At 37.6% G+C, this 16,066-nt stretch overlaps 1 non-coding gene across 1 annotated transcript; it reads left to right on the top strand.

The window, feature by feature from the left end:
* The first annotated feature begins 7,494 nt into the window (after positions 1 to 7,494).
* Positions 7,495 to 7,602, top strand: LOC148564798 (small nucleolar RNA R71). Its single transcript, XR_015884886.1, has one exon. It is a non-coding gene; the product is annotated as a small nucleolar RNA R71 (small nucleolar RNA).
* Positions 7,603 to 16,066: the final 8,464 nt, after the last annotated feature.

The raw sequence follows: 16,066 nt of genomic DNA, 5'->3' as shown, positions 1-16,066 counted from the left end.
AAATAAATAAAAGATGTAGAAAGAGAATATATGAAAGAGGTTATTAGAGAAGCAAAGATATAAAAATTGTGAAAGGAAAGATTCAAGAGATGATGGAATGAAAGAGACCAAGGTAAAAATATAACATCACAACTTTTAGCATTTCATGCTGCAATCACAACAGTACTAGTTGTCAGGAGTTACTAACCAGTCGATTTATGAAACTTTATATACATCTATATAGTTTATATGTAATAAGAGCACACTACAACATTTTGGGTTTATGACTACGTTTTTGGTCACGGTTTTTAACTGTGACAAAAAAAGCTATGGTCACAACTTTTTAAAAAATGGTGATCATAGAGTACTTATAGTCACGGTTTTTTAAAAAAGGTGGTCTAAAAGGATCTATAGTCACGGTTTTAGGAGTGACCTAAAGAGGTATATGGTCACAGTTTTTTACAGTGACAAAAAAGAGTCTATGGTCGGGGTTTTTTAAAAAAGGGTGACTGATAGCCAAGGATTTATACTGGTCTAGAATTTCTCAAATTAGTTTCGTAATAGTATAGTCCAAACCGATAATCGACCCTCAGGTCAAATTTTAAGGAATTGGTTGTCACAAGTTCAACCCCAATAAAAGTAACCGAAGTATTCAAACCTCGGGTCATCTCACAAGGAACGGGCAAACATGTGCATCAACATTGGTTAGAATTCCGGGGTTGCAAGTCATGAGCAAGAAATTAAACTAAGAGACTTATCAAGCAAGAAATCTTAAGGTGCAAGAAACTAATTCAAGTAACTAAAGCAAGGTATGAGCAAATCCAAACTAATAAGAGAACATCCAATATAATTCTACTCTAAAACTAAATAAGTAACTATAACTAAGACAAAGTAATTAGAATTTTTGGGTTTCAAATATGATTAATAAAAGCAACTCTTGGCTAAGCATAGGAATTGGGATCACTATCCTTGTCTAATAACCATATCTTGACAATTATGAGGAACTAAACTCATTAAGTTTACTTGTATACTTGAAGTATATTAAATGGCTTGGTCAACATCAATCCATAAGATCCAACCTAGCTACCAATTGACTTAGTAGTAGGCTAGTGTCAATGGTTATCAAATTGACCACTAAGGGTTATCAAATCATCAAACCCATTAGACCCAATGACTCAACTTCACCCAATTCCCTTAGCCTAGGCCAAGAGTAAAGAAAACTACTCCATAATCAAAGGAAACATTTCATCAAATACATGGTAAGCATTACTAAAAGACATATTCAAAATGCAATTAAATTGAAATTAAAAGGTACCCACTAACAATTATCAATGGAAAATCATGCAAACAACACAATTAATCATGGAAATCATCAATTCAAGATCCACAAGATTCACAAAATGGGTAGAAAATGACAATTGACAAGAAAACATAAATCTAACACAAGATCTAACAAAATTATACTAGGAAATTCAAATTAAGTAATCAAAACTAGAAATCAACAAGATCCAATTCAGAATTCAACAAGGAAAGATCAAATCAAACTAGATCTAGAGAGGAACAAGGGTTTCTCTCTCTAGAAGAACACAAAAAAAAATAAAAAATAAAAACTAGCCAAAATTGTCTCTAAGTGTGTAAATGAATGATCCCCTTCTCTCCCCCTAGGATTCTTGGGTCTTTTCCGTGCAGAACCATCTTGAATTTGGGCCTGTTGAGCCTCAGAAATCGCTAGGCACGATTTCTTTTAATGAGGTGGTGCTCGAAATTGTGATCTCAACGGTGCCAAAAACTTGGTATGCACGATTGTAATCTTGACTCCTTTTCACAACTCCGCACAACTAACCAGCAAGTGCACTGGGTCGTCCAAGTAATAAACCTTACGTGAGTAAGGGTCGATCCCACGGAGATTGTCGGCTTGAAGCAAGCTATGGTCATCCTTGTAAATCTCAGTCAGGTGGATTCAATTGGTTATGAGGTTTTGATAATTTAAAAGATAAATAAAATATAAAATAAGATAGATATACTTATATAATTTATTGGTGAGAATTTCAGATAAGCGTATGGAGATGCTTTATTCCTTTTGAATCTCTGCTTTCCTACTGCCTCCATTCAATCATTCATACTCCTTTCCATGGAAAGCTGTATGTTGGGTATCACCATTGTCAATGGCTACCTCCCGTCCTCTCAGTGAAAATGGTCCTCTACGGTTTCTGTACGGCTAATCAACTGTCGAACTTCTCGTCTCGGATGAAAAATACCAGGCACAGCGACCACATGGCTAATCAGCTGTTGGTTCTCGATCATGTTGGAATAGGATCGATTGATCCTTTTGCGTCTGTCACTACGCCCAACACTCGTGAGTTTGAAGCTCGTCACAGTCATCCTTTCCCAGATCCTACTCGGAATACCACAGACAAGGTTTAGACTTTCCGAATCTCAGGAATGCTACCAATTGATTCTAGCCTATACCATGAAAGTTCTAATCTCAGATTTAGATGCCCCATTGTCAGAGGGGAAACGATGTGAATCATTGATTAGAGACCCAAGAGATATGCACTCAAGCTCTCGCAGGTAGAATGGAAGTGGTTGTCAGGCACGCGTTCATAAGGAAGGATGATGATGAGTGTCACGGATCATCACATCCATCATGCTAAAGTGCGAGTGAATATCTTTGAACAGGAATAAGCTTGAATTGAATAGAAGAACAATAGTACTTTGCATTAATACTCGAGGAACAGCAGAGCTCCACACCTTAATCTATGGGGTGTAGAAACTTCACCGTTGAAAATACATAAGTGATGAAGGTCCAGGCATGGCCGAATAGCCAGGCTCAAAGGTCTAGGGACTAAATGTCCAAAGATGAAAATACAATAGTAAAAAGTTCTATTTATACTAAACTAGTAGCTAGGGTTACAGAAATAAGTAAATGATGCAGAAATCCACTTTCGGGCCCACTTGGTGTGTGCTTGGACTGAGCATTGAGCTTTACACGTGTAGAGACTTCTCTTGGAGTTAAATGCCAGGTTGTAGCCAGTTTCTGGCATGTAACTCTAGTTTGCAACCTGTTTCTGGTGTTTAACTTCAGAATAGGGCAGGAAGTTGGCGTTTGAACGCCAGTTTGCATCATCAAAACTCGGGCAAAGTATGGACTATTATATATATCTGGACAGCCCTAGATATCTACTTTCCAACGTCATTGAGAGTGCGCCAATTGGACTTCTGTAGCTCTAGAAAAGCTACTTCGAGTGCAGGGAGGTCAGAATCCAACAGCATCTGCAGTCCTTTTTTAGCCTCTGAATAAGATTTTGCTTAGGTCTCTCAATTTCAGCCAGAAAATACCTGAAATCATAGAAAAACACACAAACTCATAGTAAAGTCCAGAAATGTGATTTTTAAATAAAAACTAATAAAAATATACTAAAAACTAACTAAAACATACTAAAAATTATGTAAAAATAATGCCAAAAAGCGTATAAATTATCCGCTCATCACAACACCAAACTTAAATTGTTGCTTCTCCTCAAGCAACTGAAAATCAAATAGGATAAAAAGAAGAGAATATACTATAAATTTCAAAATATCAATGAAACTTAGCTCCAATTAGATGAGCGGGACTAGTAGCTTTTTGCCTCTGAACAGTTTTGGCATCTCACTTTATCCCTTGAAGTTCAGAATGATTGGCATCTATAGGAACTCAGAATTCAGATAAGGTTATTGATTCTCCTAGTTCAGTATGTTGATTATTGAACACAGCTACTTTATGAGTCTTGGTCGTGGCCCTAAGCACTTTGTTTTCCAGTATTACCACCGGATACATAAATGCCACAGACACATTACTGGGTGAACCTTTTCAGATTGTGACTCAGCTTTGCTAGAGTCCCTAATTAGAGGTGTCCAGGGTTCTTAAGCACACTCTTTTTTTTTGCTTTGGATCACGACTTTAACCGTTCAGTCTCAAGTTTTAACTTGACACCTTCACGCCACAAGCACATGGTTAGGGACAGCTTGGTTTAGCTGCTTAGGCCAGGATTTTGTTCCTTTAGGCCCTCCTATCCATTAATGCTCAAAGCCTTGGATCTTTTTTATTTTACCTTTGCCTTTTGGTTTTAAGGGCTACTGGCTTTTTGCTCTTGCCTTTTGGTTTAAAGAGCTCTTGGCTTTTTCTGCTTGCTTTTTCTTTTTCTTTTTTTTTTTCGCATATTTTTTTCTGCAAGCTTTTTATTCACTCCTTTTTCTTGCTTCAAGAATCAATTTTTATGATTTTTCAGATTATCAATAACGTTTCTCCTTTTTCATCATTCTTTCAAGAGCCAACAATTTTAACATTCATAAACAACAAATTCAAAAGACATATGCATTGTTCAAGCATTCATTTAGAAAACAAAAAGTATTGCCACCACATCAAAATAATTAAACTAATTTCAAGGATGAATTCGAAATTCATGTAGTTCTTGTTCTTTTGTGATTAAATACATTTTTCATTTAAGAAAGGTGATGGATTCATAGGACATTCATAGCTTTAAGACATAGACACTAGACACTAATGATCATGTAGTAAAGGCATAAAACATAGATAAAACATCAAGTTCAAAACCAAAAACAGAAAAATAAGAGCAAAGAGATTAAGGAACGGGTCCACCTTAGTGATGGCGGCTAGTTCTTCCTCTTGAAGATCTAATGGAATGCTTGAGCTCCTTTATGTCTCTTCCTTGCCTTTGTTGCTCCTCCCTCATGACTCTTTGATCTTCTCTAATTTTATGGAAGAGGATGGAATGCTCTTGGTGCTCCACCCTTAGTTGTCCCATGTTGGAACTTAATTCTCCTAGGGAATTGTTAATTTGCTCCCAATAGTTTTGTGGAGGAAAGTGCATCCCTTGAGGCATCTAAGGATTTCATCATGAGGAATTTCCTCATGCTCTTGTTGAGGTCCATGAGTGGGCTCTCTTGTTTGCTCCATCATTTTCTTAGTGATGGGCTTTTGAGATGAATCTCTCTATCTCCCATGATTCAGAGGTGGAAGCTTTTGCCTTCCCTTTCCTCTTTCTAGGGGTTTCTCCGGCCTTAGGTGCCATTAGTGGTTATGAAAAAACAAAAATCTATGCTTTTACCACACCAAACTTAAAAGGTTTGCTCGTCCTCGAGCAAAAGAAGAAAAAAAATAGTAGAAGAAAAAGAAAATAGAGGAGATGGAGGGAGATATGTGGTTCGGCCAAGGGGTAGAAGTAGTGGTTGTAATGTGTAAAAATGAAGGAGTGGTGAGGGGTTTATATAGGGGTGGGGGGAGGGTTAGGTTTCATGTATTAGGGTTGGGTTTGGGAGGGAAAAGATTTTGAATTTGGATGTAGGTGGGGGTTTTGGGGAAGAGTGGATGGATGTGATTGGTGAAGGGTATTTGGGAAAGAGTGTTATGAAAAGGTGGAAGAGAGAGAGATGGGGTAGGTGGGGATCCTGTGGGGTCCACAGATCTTGAGGGTTCAAGGACTTATCTTCCCTGCTCCATTGAGGCGTGCAAAAATGCCCTTAGAGTGCAATCCTGGCGTTTAACGCCAGACTGCTGCTTGTTTCTGGCATTAAACGCCAAGCTGTAGCCTGTTTTTAGCGTTTAACACCAGTAAGCTTATCCTCCAGGGTGTGCTAATTTTAATGCTATTTTTCATTCTGTTTTTTATTTTTCAGTTATTTTTGTGGCTTCACATGATCATCAACCTACAGAAAACATAAAATAACAATGGAAAATAAATAGATATAATTAAATAACATTGGGTTGCCTCCCAATAAGCACTTTTTTAATGTCAATAGCTTGACAGTGAGCTCTCATGGAGCCTCACAGATAATCAGAGCAGGGTTGGGGCCTCTCAACACCAAACTTAGAGTTTGGTTGTGGCTTCCCAACACCAAACTTAGAGTTTGGTTGTGGCCTCCCAACACCAAACTTAGAGTTTGAATGTGGGGGTTTTGTTTGACTCTGTATTGAGAGAAGCTTTTCATGCTTCCTCTCCATGGTTACAGAAGGAGAACCTTGAGTCTTAAATACAAGGTAGTCCTTATTTAACTGAAGGACCAACTCTCCTCTGTCAACATCAATCACAGCTTTTGCTGTGGCTAGGAAGGGTCTGCCAAGGATGATGGATTCATCCTCATCCTTCCCAGTGTCTAGGATTATGAAATCAGCAGGGATGTAAAGGCCTTCAACCTTTACTAGCACATCCTCTACTAGTTTATAAGCTTGTTTCATTGATTTGTCTGCCATCTCTAGTGAGATTTTTGTAGGTTGTACCTCAAAGATTCTCAGTTTCTCCATTACAGATAATGGCATGAGTTTTATCCCTGACCCCAGGTCACACAGAGCCTTTTCAAAGGTCATGGTGCCTATGGTACAAGGTATGAAGAATTTTCTGGGATCTAGTTTCTTCTGAGGTAATGTCTGCCTCATGAATGCATTCAGTTCATTGGTGAACAAGGGGGATTCATCCTCCCAAATCTCAGTACCAAATAACTTGGCATTCAGTTTCATGATTGCTCCTAGATACTTGGCAACTTGCTCTTCAGTGATGTCTTCATCCTCTTCAGAGGAAGAATATTCATCAGAGCTCATGAAGGACAGAAGAAAGTTCAATGGAATCTCTATGGTCTCTGTATGAGCCTCATATTCCTTTGGTTCCTCAAAGGAAAACTCCTTGCTGTCCAGAGGACATCCCATGAGGCTTTTCTCACTGGGACTCACGTCCTCCTCACTCTCTCCAGGTTCGGCCATGTTGGTAATGGTTATGGCCTTGCACTCTCTCTTGGAATTTTCTTCTGTATTGCTTGGGAGAGTACTGGGAGGAGTTTCAGTAATCTTCTTACTCAGCTGACCCACCTGTGCCTCTAAATTTCTAATGGAGGACCTTATTTCATTCATGAAACTTAGTGTGGTCTTGGATAGATCAGAGACTATGGTTGCAAGGCCAGAATGGCTCTGTTCAAAATTTTCTGTCTGTTGTTGAGAAGATGATGGAAAAGGCTTGCTATTGCTAAACCTGTTTCTTCCACCATTATTATTGGTGCCTTGTTGAGGCTTCTGTTGGTCCTTCCATGAGAAATTTGGATGATTTCTCCATGAAGGATTATAGGTGTTTCCATAGGGTTCTCCCATGTAATTCGCCTTTGCCATTGCAGGGTTCTTAGGATCATAAGCTTCTTCTTCAGAAGATGCTTCTTTAGTACTGTTGGATGCAGCTTGCAATCTATTCAGACTCTGAGAAATCATATTGACTTGCTGAGTCAATATTTTGTTCTGAGCCAATATGGCATTCAGAGTATCAATTTCAAAAACTCCTTTCTTCTGAGGCGTCCCATTATTCACAGGATTCCTCTCAGAGGAGTACATGAACTAGTTATTTGCACCCATTTCAATGGGTTCCTGAGCTTCTGCAGGGGTTTTTAGATGAAGAGATCCTCCTGTAGAATGGTCCAATGACATTTTGACAACTCAGACAGACCATCATAGAATATACATATGATGCTCCATTCTGGAAGCATGTTAGTAGGACACCTTTTGATCAATTGCTTATATCTTTTCCAAGCTTCATAGAGGGACTCACCTTCCTTCTGTCTGAAGGTTTGGATTTCCACTCTAAGCTTGCTCATCTTTTGAGGTGGAAAGAATTTGGCCAGGAAAGCACTGACCAGCTTTTCCCAAGAGTTCAGGCTTTCCTTAGGTTGTGAATCCAACCATGTTCTAGCTTTGTATCTTACAGCAAAAGGAAAAAGCATAAGCCTGTAGACCTCGGGATCAACTCCATTGGTCTTGACAGTGTCACAGATTTGCAAGAATTCAGCTAAGAACTAATGGAGATCTTCCAATGGAAGTCCATGAAACTTGCAATTCTGTTGCATTAGAGAAACTAATTGAGGCTTAAGCTCAAAGTTGTTTGCTCCAATGGCAGGAATTGAGATGCTTCTTCCATAGAAGTTAGAAGAGGGTGCAATAAAGTCACCAAGCATCTTCCTTGAATCTCCACCATTGTTATTATTTTCGGCTGCCATCTCTACTTCTTTTTCGAAAATTTCTGTTAGGTCCTCTCCAGAGTTTTGTTCTTTAGCTTCTCTTAGTTTCCTCTTTAGAGTCCTTTCAGGTTCAGGATCAGCTTCAATAAGAATGCCTTTATCCTTATTCCTGCTCATATGAAAGAAAAGAGAATAAGAAAGTATGGAATCCTCTATGTCATAGTATAGAGATTTCTTTATGTGAGTAGAAGAAGAGAAGAATAGAAGAAGGAGAAGAGAAAAATTTGAAAATTAATTAAAATAAAATAAAATAAAAATATTTTTGTTTTTATTTTTAATATTAATTAAAAATTCAAAAATTAAAAAGAAAAATTAAATTAAATTAAAATTTAAAACAATTAGTTAATTAACAGGAATTTCGAAAAAGGGGGAGGAGTTTTCGAAAATTAGAGAGAGAAAATTAGTTAGGTGGTTTTGAAAAAGATATGATTGAAAATCATTTTGAAAAAGATTTAAAAAGGAAATTAAAAAGATTTGATTTTTGAAATTAAAGTTGATTACTTGACTAACAAGAAACTAAAAGATATAATTTTAAAATTAAAAGATTGAACCTTTCTTAATAGGCAAGTAACAACTTGAAAAATTTTTGAATTAAAACATTAAATGTGAGCAAGATTTTCGAAAAAATGAAGTAAGAATGAGAAAAATATTTTGAAAATAAAAAAAATATTTCGAAAATATGTAGAAATAAATGAAAAAGATTTGTTTTTTTGAAAATAATTTGAAAAGATAGGATTTTGAAATTGAAAATTTGACTTGACTCATAAGAAACAACTAAATTTTAAAAAAATTTGAAAAAGTCAACTCAAATATTCGAAATTTATGAGAAAATAAGAGAAAGATATTTTTTTTTATTTTTGAATTTTTAATGAGGAAAGAGAAAAACACAAAATTGACACAAAATATGAAAATTTAAGATCAAAGCACAAAATGCATGCAAGAATACTTTGAATGTCAAGATGAACACCAAGAACACTTTGAAGATCAAGATGAACATCAAGACTTATTTTTGAAAATTTTTAAGAAAAGAAAAACATGCAAGACACCAAACTTAAAAATTTTTAAACTTTAGACACTAATAATTCAAAAATGCATACGAAAAACAAGAAAACACACGAAACATAAAAATGCAAAGATCAAACAAAGAAGATCATCAAGAACAACTTGAAGATCATGAAGAACACATGCATGAGTTTTCGAACATAAGAAAAATGCAATTGACACCAAACTTAAAATTTGACACTAGACTCAAACAAGAAACACAAAATATTTTTGGTTTTATGATTTATTTAAATTTTTTTTTGGATTTTTCGAAAATTATTTGGAAAAAGGAAATAAGAAACTCAAAATTTTAAATAAATATTCTAGGAATCATGCAATTTTAGTCTAAAGCTTCTGTCTAAAGAGATTAGACAGGGCAAAACAAGCTTCAACAGGACATTACATACAATAGCCAAATTGATGGGAATCAATTGACTCTTGTGATGATAAAAGCATCATCTGAAACTCTAGAATTCATTCTTAAAAATTCTGAAGAACATAGAATAATTTATTATTTTTTGGAAAATTTTTCAAAAATAAAAGCTTTAGAAATAAAATAAAATTACCTAATCTGAGCAACAAGATGAACCGTCAGTTATCCAAACTCGAACAATCCCCGGCAACGGCGCCAAAAACTTGGTGCACGAAATTGTGATCTCAACGGCACCAAAAACTTGGTACGCACGATTGTAATATTAACTCCTTTTCACAACTCCGCACAACTAACCAGCAAGTGCACTGGGTCGTCCAAGTAATAAACCTTACGTGAGTAAGGGTCGATCCCACGGAGATTGTCGGCTTGAAGCAAGCTATGGTCATCCTTGTAAATCTCAGTCAAGCGGATTCAATTGGTTATGAGGTTTTGATAATTTAAAAGATAAATAGAATATAAATTAAAATAGAGATACTCATGTAATTTATTGGTGAGAATTTCAGATAAGCGTATGGAGATGCTTTGTTCCTTCTGAATCTCTGCTTTCCTACTGCCTCCATTCAATCATTCATACTCCTTTCTATGGCAAGCTGTACGTTGGGTATCACCATTGTCAATGGATACCTCCCGTCCTCTCAGTGAAAATGGTTCTCTACGGTTTCTGTACGGCTAATCAACTGTCGGACTTCTCGTCTCGGATGAAAAATACCAGGCACAGCTACCGCATGGCTAATCAGCTGTTGGTTCTCGATCATGTTGGAATAGGATCCATTGATCCTTTTGCGTTTGTCACTATGTCCAACACTCGCGAGTTTGAAGCTCATCGCAGTCATCCCTTCCCAGATCCTACTCGGAATACCACATACCAGGTTTAGACTTTTCGGATCTCAGGAATGTTGCCAATTGATTCTAGCCTATACCACGAAAGTTCTAATCTCAGATTTAGATGTCCCATTGTCAGAGGGGAAACGATGTGCATCATTGATTAGAGACCCAAGAGATATGCACTCAAGCTCTCGCAGATAGAACGAAAGTGGTTGTCAGGCACGCGTTCATAAGGAAGGATGATGATGAGTGTCACAGATCATCACATCTATCAGATTGAAGTGCGAGTGAATATCTTAGAACAGGAATAAGCTTGAATTGAATAGAAGAACAATAGTACTTTGCATTAATACTCGAGGAACAGCAGAGCTCCACACCTTAATCTATGGGGTGTAGAAACTTCACCGTTGAAAATACATAAGTGATGAAGGTCCAGGCATGGCCGAATGGCCAGGCTCAAAGGTCTAGGGACTAAATGTCCAAAGATGAAAATACAATAGTAAAAAGTTCTATTTATACTAAACTAGTAGCTAGGGTTACAGAAATAAGTAAATGATGCAGAAATTCACTTCCGGGCCCACTTGGTGTGTGCTTGGGCTGAGCATTGAGCTTTACACGTGTAGAGACTTCTCTTGGAGTTAAACGCCAGGTTGTAGCCTGTTTCTGGCGTTTAACTTTAGAATAGGGCAGGAAGTTGGGATTTGAACGCCAGTTTGTGTCATCAAAACTCAGGCAAAGTATGGACTATTATATATTGCTAGAAAGCTCTGGATGTCTACTTTCTAACGCAATTGAGAGCGCGCCAATGTAGCTCCAGAAAAGCTACTTCGAGTGCAGGGAGGTCAGAATCCAACAGCATCTGCAGTCCTTTTTTAGCCTTTGAATCAGATTTTGCTCAGGTCTCTCAATTTCAGCCAGAAAATACCTGAAATCACAGAAAAACACATAAAATCATAGTAAAGTCCAGAAATGTGATTTTTAAATAAAAACTAATAAAAATATACTAAAAACTAACTAAAACATACTAAAAACTATGTAAAAACAATGCCAAAAAGCGTATAAATTATCTGCTCATCATGAGGTCACATGCAGCTTGTCACACGTACGCGTCATGCACGCTTGCGCGTCGATTGAATTTTGCGATCCACGCGTGCGTGTTCAGCACACATGCGCATCGATGGAGATTTCGCTAATCCACGCGGATGCGCCAACCTTCGCGCGCCATTCCCAACTTTCCGCACCCACGCGTGCGCGTGAGGTGCACGTGCGCGTCGAAGCTGAATTCCCCAAAATTCAACTCTTCATGTTCCTTCCACTTGTGTATGATTTCTTTCTCTTTTCTAGGCCATTCTTGCCCTATAAACTCTGGAATCACTCAACAAACACATCACGGCATCGAATGGTAATAAAAGAGGATCAAAATATGGCAATTTTAAGGCAAAAGAAGTATGTTTTCCATCATGAAGCAATACTAGGAAGAGAACACAAAACCATGCAATTCTTGTGAATAAATGCGGAAAATATTGACAAAACTCTTCAAATTCTAAACAATATAAACCACAAAATTGGGGTTTATCAAACCTCCCCACACTTAAACCAAGCATGTCCTCATACTAAAAATAAAAAGACCAAAAACCATGGGAAGAAACTATTCATGAAGTGCAAATCACCTAGATGAATGCATGCAACTAATGTAAAGGCATCTACCTACTTGGTTAAGGGTAAATCTATCCTCCAAGAACACATATGAGCATATAGGGTAAAAATGACATGTAGTCCATAAATCCTACCAATTTGAACATCAATATGAAGTGCATATAACTTGCTAGATGAACGCTCGTGAAAGTCGGGAACAAGGGTTTGAGCATCGAACCCTCACCGGAAGTGTATCCGCTCTATTCGCTCAAGTGTATAGGGTTCGTCACTCAATCCTCTCCTAATCATGCTTTCCAAGATTTGTCTTTCATCTAAAAATCAACAATTACTCAATGCATGCATACAAGTATCATGAGGTCTTATTCGTGGGTTGTAATGGGGCTAGGGTAAAGGTAGGGATGTATATGGTCAAGTGAGCTTAAAATTTGAATCCTCGATTAACCTAAGATCTCACTAAACACATAAAACAACCTATATAATTCTAATACAATACCTAGCTACCCATGGGTTTCACTTTTCATATGCTCATGTATTCTCTTTAGTTCACATTCCATATGCATTGTTATTGTTACTTTAGTTTGGGGTATTTTTGTCCCCTTTTATTGCTTTCTTTTTCCATATTTTTGTTTCTTTTATTTTTCTATTTCTTTTTTTTTCTTACATTCTTTTTCCTTCATTCTCATATATATATATATATATATTTTTTTCTTTGTTTGTCCCCTTTTTTGGGGTTTCATGTACAAAAATGCCAATGCATATGATTCAATCATTCAATACATGAGTATGTTCCCAATTCCCAGAATTTTCAATTATGAATACAAATACATACCTTTACATCTACCCAAGTTCCCAAGTACACCCTCCCATTTGAATGATACACACCCTTTCTCACATTAGCTAATCAAGGATCCAAATCTAGGGACATTCATTGTTTTTCAATTAGGGGTGTTGATGTGCTCCATTTGGGAAAAGTGACTATTGAAATGATGGCCTCAATCATGTAAATGCATTCATACACAAAGTAAAGGATATATAGAATCAGACAAAGCAAAGATTGCAATCATAAAGAGAACATATTGCACACAAGAATGGGAAATAGTGGTTAGAAGATATAACCACACAATAAGGTTCAAAACTCACTTGCTTGTGTTCTTAGCTCAAACACTATGTTCCCAAAATACATTCTTCAAGCAAGTTTATCGCAAATTTTTTTTTCAAAATTGGTAGGGTACCCTGAAAATACAATTTCATGAAAAAGAAACCATTACCCTAACCAAGTAGTCCTAACAAGAAAGAATAACAAAACATGCAAGGTGTCTTAATTAACAAAACAAAAGAGAAACAAAGTCCATGGATGTTGAAAAGAGGATATTATGGCCCCTGGAGATCGGTCGAACGACCTCCCCACACTTAAGAATTAGCACGGTCTTCCGTGCTACTAGCAAGGTGCAAGGGGTAGTCGGGTTTGGAACTTCAACTATCCCGTTCATGAATGCTCTCTTCACTTAGGTACGAGGTGGATGTGGAGATCTCCGGTTCCTCCACAGAAGGAGTCATGCAACTCAGAAGCTTCTTGATGTAAGCATATCGGCATTGGTTCTGCCGTTCATATCTATCTATCTTCTTGTGGAGGTCTTCTAACCGAGGGGGCAGCTATATCAAAGGTGTTGTGTTCCGCCAGAGGCTTGAGATATTTTCCAGTTGGGATGAAGTCGCCCTCTACCAGAATCATCGCTCTTCGATCCTTAGTCTCTCGGGGAACACCATCAGTAGCAACTAACTCCGTCACCAAGGCTGGGAAAGGTAGGTTACCCTTGGCATGAACGTTACCCATGGCTTGGTGGATGAGGCGAGCAATGTTAACCGGTCGCTCTGTGAGCATACACCAAACTAGCAAGGTGAGGTCTGTGGTGATCAAGGTCTCGTGGGTGCTGGGAAACACATAGTGAGACAAGATCTGGGTCCATGCTCGAGCCTCTATAGTCAGATAACGCGCAAGAATGCCCTTAGGTCGAGGTCTGAGATGCCCTCGGGTCCAAAATGTTTCTGGTTCGACAATAACCCGGTGCACAGCGTCCCAATCAAAAGGAGAATTAAACTCATCACACTGGCGAAGGGCCTCTTGGTAACCATCTATCTCGTCTGGTACGGGTGGGACTCGGAGTACTTCTTGAACACCTAAAACTCACCGGCAAGTGTACTGGGTCGCATCAGGTAGTAAAACTCACTTAGAGTGAGGTCAATCCCACAGGGATTGATGGATCAAGCAATTTTAGTGAGTGATTAGTTTAGTCAAGCTAACATTGATGATTTGAGTGAAAAGTGACCAACAGAATTGTAAATGACAGAAAATTTAAAGTTGCAGAAAGTAAAATTGCATGAAACTTAAAGTGCAAGAAAGTAAAATAGCTAAAACTTAAATTGTAAGAAAAGTAAATGAATGAATCTAAATTGCTGAAAAATGTAAAGTGCAATCAATCAGAGAAGTAGAGGATGAAATGAGTTGCATAAAATCTAAACAGAAAGGGAAAATTTACTTGGAGAAGTAAACAGAAAGAGAACTTAGCTCAATTATGAAATCTAAAAGAGAAATTAAAGATCGAAGAAGAGAATTGAGATTAGTAAGCAGATCTAGACCTCAATTGCTCTCTTGATCAAGCAGAAAAGTAATTGCAAAAGAAATAAAAAGGAAGACAGTAAATGAAACTTAAAACCAATTCTACAATTCCCGAAACAGACAAGTAAATGTTGCAGAAGAAGAAAATGAAATAGAAAACTAAACTCAAATCTAATTCTTAGAACAATTGAGAAGAGAGGTAAAAGATGATTCTCAAAATTAGAATCAATGAAGCTCTTCAATCTCAATTCAAATTCCAAGAATAGATAGCAGAAGTTGCAGAAGCAATGAAAATGAAAACAGAAAGCTAAATCCAATTTCCAAATCTTAGAATTGTGCAGCAGAAACCAAAGATGAATTGCAGATCAAGGATTGAAACAGAATTCCTTCAATCTCTATCCACAATAAAAAAAAAACAGAAAGCAAGTAATACAAAGTGAGAACAAGGGGGAGAGAACTCAGCTCTCAATCCTAATTCTCCTAATGCTCTCTAGTAGAGCCAGCCTACAAAGATGAAAATGATGCCTTATATAGGCTTTTCAAAATGAAAATGAAATTGAAAACAAATTACAATTAAATGAAATTCCTATTCTAACTTGTTCTTGTGCCTTTGAGTAATGATGTGGGCTTGGCTTGCGTTGGATTTGAAGAGAGATGGATCCAGTTGGCCTTGGTTCAATTGGTGAAGAATTGAATCCAATTTAATTTTTAATTGAATTTTGGACCATGGGTGCTACTCCCAGGGAACGGCTCAGTTGATTAAGTGAACTGAGCTCTCCATTTGCTTGTGGCGTGCCAATTTGTGCGCACCAAGCCTTCCTTGTTGCTGCCCCCTTTGATCTTTGCCCATGTCACATTGTTGGAGAGCATGGAGCAATAGTGCTCAGTTAGGAAAGTGAACTGAGCTTTCCTTTGTGTGCCTTGGTAGCGCCTTTGGCTTGAGTGTAAGCTCCCTTATTCGAGCCTTGGTGGAAGCATTTTTGTGAGCCTTTTCCTTGCATTTTCTTGAGTGGGAGAGCATGACAAAGCTCAGTTGGGAAAGTGAACTGAGCTTTTATGGGTCTTGGCCTTCCAATTTTTGCTTTCCTTATGTCTCCCCCTTCGAGCCTTGGTGAAGCCACTTTGGTTTATTTTTGCTTGTTTTTGGTCCTTAAAGATGCCTTTCACTTGTGTCTCAATTTCATGTCAAATATGGACTACCATATATCGTTAGAAAGCTCTAAATTTCAGCTTTTGAACGCAACTGGAAGCACATCAATTGGACGTCTGTAGCTCAAGTTATGGCCCTTTGAAGTAGGCATGGTCATGTTGTGAGCGCCCAAGTTTAACTTAGCGAAAGTTCTTGCTTCCAAGCCAATTTTTTTTTTTCACGATAAAGCTAGGTTCACTTAGTTAACCGAGCTTTGAGTGCTGATTGTCAAGCTTCCTTGATTTGGTCATGGGCTACGCTTTTAAAAGCGTGGCCT

The sequence above is a fragment of the Arachis ipaensis genome, chromosome B5, assembly GCF_059453495.1.
Source record: "Arachis ipaensis isolate K30076 ecotype BB chromosome B5, ASM5945349v1, whole genome shotgun sequence".
NCBI classification, from domain to species: Eukaryota; Viridiplantae; Streptophyta; class Magnoliopsida; order Fabales; family Fabaceae; genus Arachis; species Arachis ipaensis.
Note: the sequence above shows the minus strand (reverse complement) of the source record. Positions and strands in the feature narration are given on the sequence as shown.